Source organism: Mauremys reevesii, linkage group 2 (assembly GCF_016161935.1).
Source record: "Mauremys reevesii isolate NIE-2019 linkage group 2, ASM1616193v1, whole genome shotgun sequence".
NCBI lineage: Eukaryota > Metazoa > Chordata > Testudines > Geoemydidae > Mauremys > Mauremys reevesii.
The window spans coordinates 253466882-253474716 of NC_052624.1; the positions used below are offsets into that span (position 1 = coordinate 253466882).

Genomic DNA, 7835 nt, shown 5'->3' on the forward strand with positions numbered 1-7835 from the left:
AACAATGAGATATAATCCTCAGGATATGAAGCTGAAATGCGATCACCTATGGAATACTAAATTGCTGGGCAAGTGTAATCTTGCCCACTGAAGAAACTGATCTTTTACTGAACCTCCGCAACACACAGGCTGTTTCTCATGCTACAGATGACTCTCATTTAGTTTTGCTGCCAAAACATAGTATTGCTAGAAATCCAAATGTTAATCACAGTACTTTAAAAGAATGACTGTGTTGTACTGATTGCACAATGCTATGGAAAATCTGTAATTATCAAGCAGCTTCTAAAGCTCATGCTGCAAAACATCTGTTAGTCTATAAGGTGCCACAGGATTCTTTGCTGCTTCTAGTATTACTTTAATTATCAAAATATTATTGACATCAGGAAGTTTAATGAAATAGCTGCTTATTAAATTGGCATTTTAAAAAATGCTATAACAGAGTCTATGGCAAATTTCTAAAATTCCTGTTTTCTTTTGTGACTGTTACAATTCTTCTATTGGCTCCTACAAATAGAGACTTACATATAAATTGGAGGGTAACTAAATTTCTGTTAGAATCAGACTGAGCTTGATAACGGTACTGAAATTTCATTTCATTTCAGTTAGGAAAGGGACTTCTCCTGGTGCCTGGAATACTAACTACTTTTTCAGAATAATAATATTTAACATTTATAGAGCACTTTTACACACAAATCTGAAGGTACTTTACAAAAGTGGATTTTATTATCTTCGTTTTGTTTTGGTGAAATGGAGACACAAAGAAGTTAAAGCCAAAGTTAGCAATAGCCTTGGCTGAAACTCAGCATTTCTATTCTGACATTTAAAAATTTACTTTTGTCCTAAATCAGAATGAAAAGTGGAAATTTCCCATGAAACAACATTTCCCCAAAATTTTGTTTCACAAATATTGAAATAATTTTATTGAAGATCTTTCTTGGAACTTTGTTTTGACTATTATAATATAAAATTTTAAAGGAAGCCCTTCAGCCTTATTAAAATGAAATGTTTTGAGAATTTTTCATCAAATTTTCAATTGAATCGATACAGTCTACAAAATCTTTTTATTAAACTTTTTCAATTTTTTTATAATGAACCAAACAAATTCTAGGTGCCAACATATCAAACTAACAAAAGTACTATACCTCAGGAAAAAAACCCAAGATATTTACACAAGGCTTGGATTCCCATGTATTAATTTAATATTCCCAGCTCATGGATTTTTATGGCACATATCAAAACAAAACCAAAACCCAAAAACTTAAGGAAATCAAAGGGAAGCGGGCCGGGGAAGGGAGACAATGAGAGGGAGTGTGAATTTAATTCCCACTTCTCACCCAAGCCTCCTGTAGTTGATCAGTACCAGGAAACTTTCCAAATGGATTGAAATTTTTCTGGGCTTTGCTGCCAGGTCCTGCAGTTCATTATACCAGCCCATGTGCCTTGGGGAGGATTTACTTTTCTAATGTAGCAACATTTGCTGGCTTGCAACTAGTAAAGCTCTATGTAGTGTGATGGAGCAAGGCCGGATAGCTACAGAAAAGTACTGAGGAACAAGTATGTTAGTCCCAGGCTAAGCAAATCCCTAGTACGATCGGAACCAAAATGGCAGTTGCTCCAGAGTAATCAAGGCACCTGGGGCCAATTAAGAACTTTCTAGAAGGCACCAGAGAGAGCTACATTGATTGGAGCACCTGCAGCCAATCAGGGCAGGTTAATCAAGGCACCTGGAACCAATTAAGAACTTTCTAGAACGTACCGGAGAGAGCTACATTGATTGGAGCACCTGCAGCCAATCAGAGCAGGCTAATCAGGGTACCTGGTATAAAAAGGGGACCTCACTCCAGTCAAGGGAGGAGGAGCCAAAGGAAGGAAGTGTGTATGAGGAGCTGGGGGCCAGAGACACAAGGAACTAAGAACTGAGAAGATGTACTACTGGAGGATTGAGGAGACACCATACAATCAAGCAGTATCAGACACCAGGAGGATCCTATGGTGAGGATAAAGAAGGTGTTTGAAGGAGGCTATGGGGAAGTAGCCCAGGGAGCTGTAGCGGTCAAGCAGCATTATAGAGACTGCTGCAATTCACAGGGCCCTGGGCTGGAACCTGGAGTAGAGGGCGGGCCCGGGTTCCCCCCAAGCCTCACTACTCCTAATCTGACATAGGAGGAGTTGATCCAGACTGTGGGTTTCATCCAAGGGGAAGACCAATGAGGGGAGGAAATCTGCCAATAAGCACAGGACCTACTAGAGAAGAGGAGGAACTTTGCCACAGTAGCCATCGCCTTTGATATGGTGATACTTGCATACTAGGTCCCAAACCCAGTACATGGAGGCTATCTGCTCTCAGTTCAAGTGAATTCTCTGGATCATGTTAATTCTGGTTTTAATACCATCCCAGAAGCTTGTAACAATAGGGCATGCCCAAAATATATGTGCAAACAGAGCTCCTCACTCCCATACTTCCAGCATTGATCACTGCAGTAGCTTTAATTTTGCAAAGTGGGGTGCATTTGGGGTGACCAATGCACTCTAAAGATTTTTTTAATGAGATGTCATTGGCGTTAAAATCTTGTATTGCTCTATTCCAATGTGGAGGTGAGGTATTCATAGACAATTATTTACTCCATTTTTTTTGTCATTACATCTCTAATTCATTGGTGGGGCATTAGGAACTCCTACAGTGTAGCTGCCAGTCTGGGGAAATAGTATACCTCTCTTTAAAATGTGAGGAATTCTGGTGCTTTGGCCATTGCAAATGCTTCCAAGCTGAATTCTGAGGTGAGGAGGTGACAAATTTGAATATGTTGCCAGAAGGCTGTATCATAGTTGGAGAGAAGTAAAAGCAGCTATTAATTGGGATATATACATGTAACATTCTGAATTTCATCCAGTTTTCAACTTCATTCCCTCCAGTTTTTTCCATGGGAGTCCCTCTGATTGGGGCCGCTACATGGAATGAAGGGTGGAGTTTGTGTTGGCATGCTAAATTGGCGCATATCTGACAGGCCACATGGATTGTGGGGATTTGATCTGTTTTTTTTTTAATATCTACAGTATACCGAGAACAGGATAGCTGTGGGGACAGCTCCTTCTTGATACTCACCCATGCAGGTATCTTATTTGTGATAGCATATGTCCATTGCACAGCCTTGTTTATTATAAAAGTGTAATAATATTGCCTCAGATTTGGAAATCTAACCCCTCTAGTTTAACTAGCAACTGAAGTTTCTTAAGGGAGATGAGTGGGCAGTTCCCTGTTCTCCATACATTTTTTTGTAAGGATATCATTGCTTTTGGAAAAGAGTGTTGGGGTATTTCGAGTGGGAGTCTGCTTAGTACATATATTAATCTAGATACTGCATTCATTTTTATCAGGTTTATTTTTCTCCAAAGGTCGAGGAGAAAAGCTTCCCATTGAATCATCTCACATGATTTGTGTGATAATCAGGTCTAAATTGATTTTAGCTATTTGCTTTAACGCTCTGGAGATTAGAAGTCCTAGATACTTTAATGCCATTGGAAATCCCACTGACTAAGCAAGACCAGATAAGTATATTTGGTTAGTTTTAAAGTCTCAGACTTGTCCAGTTAATCTTATATGTGGACAAGCCCCTGGACCTTTCAATGAGTTTCAATTGGGGAATCAACCTTTGTGAGTTAGAGAGTAGAATTAGCCCACTGTCTGAATACAGCATATATTTTTTTCTTTCCACAGAGCCCCAGATTGTGCATGCCAGCAGGTCCAGAACTATGCTGAAGAACAGCAAGGGTCAGTGGGCAGTCCTGCCTTGTTCCCCTCTGTAATGAGAATGGTTCTGAAATACTCTTGGGTGATCACCCAAGATGGGGGTCAGGATAGAGCAATTTAATCCAATTGATAAAGTGGTCACTAAATCCCATTCTCTCATGGACTATAAAAACATAATTCCAAGCAACTCAATCAAAGGCTTTTTCAGAGTCTAGTGATGCTACTAAAGGTTCCTGTGAGTGTTGTGAGGTTGCAATCATATCAATGAGCTGCCAATGAGTTTTACACAGTCATTCTTCTCTCAAAGATGTGAAGATTCAGGTGTCAGCCTTTAGGAATTCTTGAAACGATAATACTACATGCAGAAAAAAATCCATTATCTTACACACACCAAAAAAAAAAGCCTCAGAAGGATTATGAAATATCAGTGTTTTTGTCTGTAAGTACCTAATTCATTCAATTTAAGTTCTGCTAATCTTTTTTTTTTTAAACTGACCTGATGTGTTACAAATTTGTGTACATTTCAATAGGAACCAGTTCTGTAGTCATTAAAAAAAGGAAAAGATTAGTTATATGTAGTAGAGTCCTCAAGAGTTGCAAACCAGTTTTAAATCCTACAAAGCAATAGTCTGTAACTATGTTAAGTGGTTTTTTCACAACATTACTGATGAGAACATTTGAATTCTTCCTACATTAAAAGAGTTCATCAGGTACCAAATAGGAAACTTTTTTAAGTTCATCTGATGCCATCAGAACAACAGTGCAGATATCAGAAAGTTTGGATTATGTATACATTTTCAAAGGACAAAAATCACATTAAAATAATACATACTCAAAAACAAAGATCCTGCCCCCTCCTGTACCCCAAAACCTTCATCCCCAGCCCCACCCCAGAGCCCACACCCCCAGCTGGAGCCCTAACCCCTCACACCACAACCTCCTGCCCCAGCCCGAAGCACCCTCTCACACCCTGAACCCCTCATTTCTGGCCTCACCCCAGAGTCCGTACCCCCAGCTGGAGCCCTCCCCCATCCCCCATCCAACTGCCTGCCACAGCCCAGTAAAAGTAAGTGAAGGTAGGGGAGAGTGAGCGATGGAGGAAGGGGGATGGAGTGAGTGTGGGGGGGCCTCGGAGAAGGGGAGGGGTAGGGGTGAGGCCTCGGGGCAAGGGTGTTCAGTTTTGGGCAATTAGAAAGTTGGCAACCCAAGCCTGTAGTATTAGTTTAGGACAAAAATATATGTCTTACATTTTGTTTTTTGTGAAAACTGTGAGCCAAATATGACCTGATAATGTCTTTTTAATGGCTTGATAATGGCTTCTGCAGCAGATTGGAGAGGAAGGATTGTCTAGTGGTTAGAGTGATAACTGGGACTCAGAAGATTCCCCCCGGGGGGGTCATGATCTGACCAAAAGTGGAGTTATAGGAATATAAACTAAAGCTCTGGGCCTAAAAATTTATGTTTATGCTTTACACACATGAGTAGTCTCAAAGACTAAATCTTTGCAGGATTGCAGTGTCAAACCCATACAGTACGATAGCCACAGAAAAAGTGAAATTCTTACAGGTAATTTAAAGTTTGGATGATATATAAATAAGCAATGGAAAATGACAGGATAGTACTAATCATAGGTAAGGATTTTTTTTCAATTTAAGATGACGGGGCCAACAGCCCAGCCATACAACCCTCATGGAAAAAACAGACAGACAAACCAAACAAGCCTTGTACCAAGACCCTCTAGTTCCAGCCATGTGATCCATAGCTATGCTCTCTGAAACCTCCATTTGTCACTTCTGTTTGTCTGCTTTAACTTAAAGGAGATGTCATTCTATTTGTTGTATACTGTACCTTTAAGTGTGCAGACTTCTCCTTGTCTGCAGCAGGGACAGATGCCATTTTGTGTGTTAGTTTCCTTGTAGAATGCCAGAGGGAGTCACCCTCAGAGATACAGGGACAGTGAAGGCAGTATCAAAGAAGCTCATTTTATTTGTTCTTGATTTGTGTAGAATTGGAAATCAATACAGAAAGGATATACTGGACTACAGAAAACCTGAGAAGAATGGGTGGTAGTGATCAGACAGCCCAGGCTAGACTGGAGCCAAATGGAAACATTTTGTTAGGTAATTACACTACTCTGGTGGAGTTTACACCCTATATAATTTACAGCATTCCAGCATGCTTCTCCTCTATCTTACAAATCCCAAATATGCTCCCAAATACTTACAAGAATTATAAATTCAAAACACATTTAAAATAAACAGAAAAATATTTACATTTATCATAGAAAATAACCACAATATATTAAAACAATCTATTAGTATGTCTATATTCTGTCAATTTCAATCAAATTTTCATGTGACTGGCTATTTAGCTAAGGTAATTATCTGCCAAATACACATAATTGAGGTCAAATGTCTATTCTCTAAACTGCAAAGTCATAACAAGATTAGATGTAACATTGATGGTAGCTAGCTAGGAGATAGTAAGGCTAAATACATTTTAACATTGTTATATTTATATAGCACTTTCCTCTAGATGTCCTGTGGCACCTGTGATGGGGCAAGGCCAGATGGCTATAGAAAATTAGTCCTTTTGAGTACCGGGACATGGGCGAACACTAGCTCACCCACTGCTAAAAGCCCCTCCTCCAGCCTAGGGAGGGGCCATGAAACCCGGAACCCAACTGAGTTCGGGGGACAACAAAGGCAACAACAGGAACAGGCGTGGGGGTCAAAGGGCTATAGAAAATTAGTAGGAGATAGATATATTAGCCCCAGGTTAAACAAATCCCTGGAACCAGGATAAGTAAATGGCAGCTGCTCCAGGTCAGTTAAGACACCTGGGGCCAATTAAGATCTTTCCAGAAGGCAATGGAGATTGCTAGGTTGATTGGGACACCTGAAGCCAATCAGGGGCTGGCTGAAACTAGTTAAAGCCTCCCAGTTAGTCAGGTGGGCGTGCATGTCAGGAGCTGTGATAAGTTGCGCTGTTGGAGAGACTGAGCTGTATACACCATATCAGGCACAAGGAAGGAGACCCTGAGGTAAGGGTGAAGTGGAGCTTGAGGAAGTGGGGGCTGCTGTGGGGAAGCAGCCCAAGGAATTGTACGTGTCCTATTCCTAAAAGGTCAGCTACCATAGCTGATACTATTAGGGTCTCTGGGCTGGAGCCCAGAGTAAAGGGTTGGCCCGGGCTCCCCCCCACTTTTCCCCCTGATTAATCACTGAGACTGGGAGACAACAGAGACTGTGCAAGGGAGGATAGCTTCTCCTCACCTCCCTCGCTGGCTTATGATGAAAATGACTCAGTAGACTGTGACCCTTGTCTCTAGAGAGAGAAGGGCTAAGGGGAGGGTCACAGTGAGCCTCTGAGGCTAACAAAATCCGTCAGGAAATGCAGGACCCACGGAGACAAGGACAGAGATTTGTCACACACCTTATAGACTAACAGATGTACTGGAGCATAAGCTTTTGTCATGCGTCCGATGAAGTGGGTGTTCACGCACGAAAGCTCATGCTCCAATACATCTGTTAGTCTATAAGGTGCCACAGGACTCTTTGTTGCTTTTTACAGATCCAAACTAACATGGCTACCCCTCTGATACTTTCCTCTAGATGAATCCTAAATGTTTGATATAATTTACTAACTGATTATTAGAACCGGTCAAAAATCAGGAAGGCTAAGACAATTAATGCCCCTATTCTTGTCATGGAATCTTTAACCACCAGAAGTGGTTAGGACCTCAGTTTTGTGTCTCATCTGAAAGACAGCAGCACCAGCAATGCATCATTTCATTAGTGACTCAGAGGAAAGCATGCCACCAACTGACAGCATCTCCTCCAGCAGCACCATGGCTTTCCCCAAAGATCTCCCATCCAAGCACTCAAGACAGCCTACTTACAATGGATGAAATCTTGGCCTCATGGAAGTCAATGGGAGTTTTGCCATTAACTTAAACGTGACCAGGATTTCACCATCTGTCTTTGAGACCTGTCCAGACAACAGCTAGAGGTGGTATAACTAAATGATCCTCTTTGGGCATGGTATCATGATAGGTGGGAAGGTGAATTGCTAAATATGCCCTCTG

General features: G+C 41.1%; 1 long non-coding RNA gene across 1 annotated transcript; it reads left to right on the plus strand.

Moving 5' to 3' along the window:
* Nucleotides 1-1763: 1763 nt before the first annotated feature.
* LOC120399029 lies at nucleotides 1764-4447 on the plus strand. Its single transcript, XR_005594890.1, has 3 exons — nucleotides 1764-1992; nucleotides 3055-3111; nucleotides 3716-4447. It is a non-coding gene; the product is annotated as an uncharacterized LOC120399029 (long non-coding RNA).
* The last annotated feature ends 3388 nt before the right edge of the window (nucleotides 4448-7835 follow it).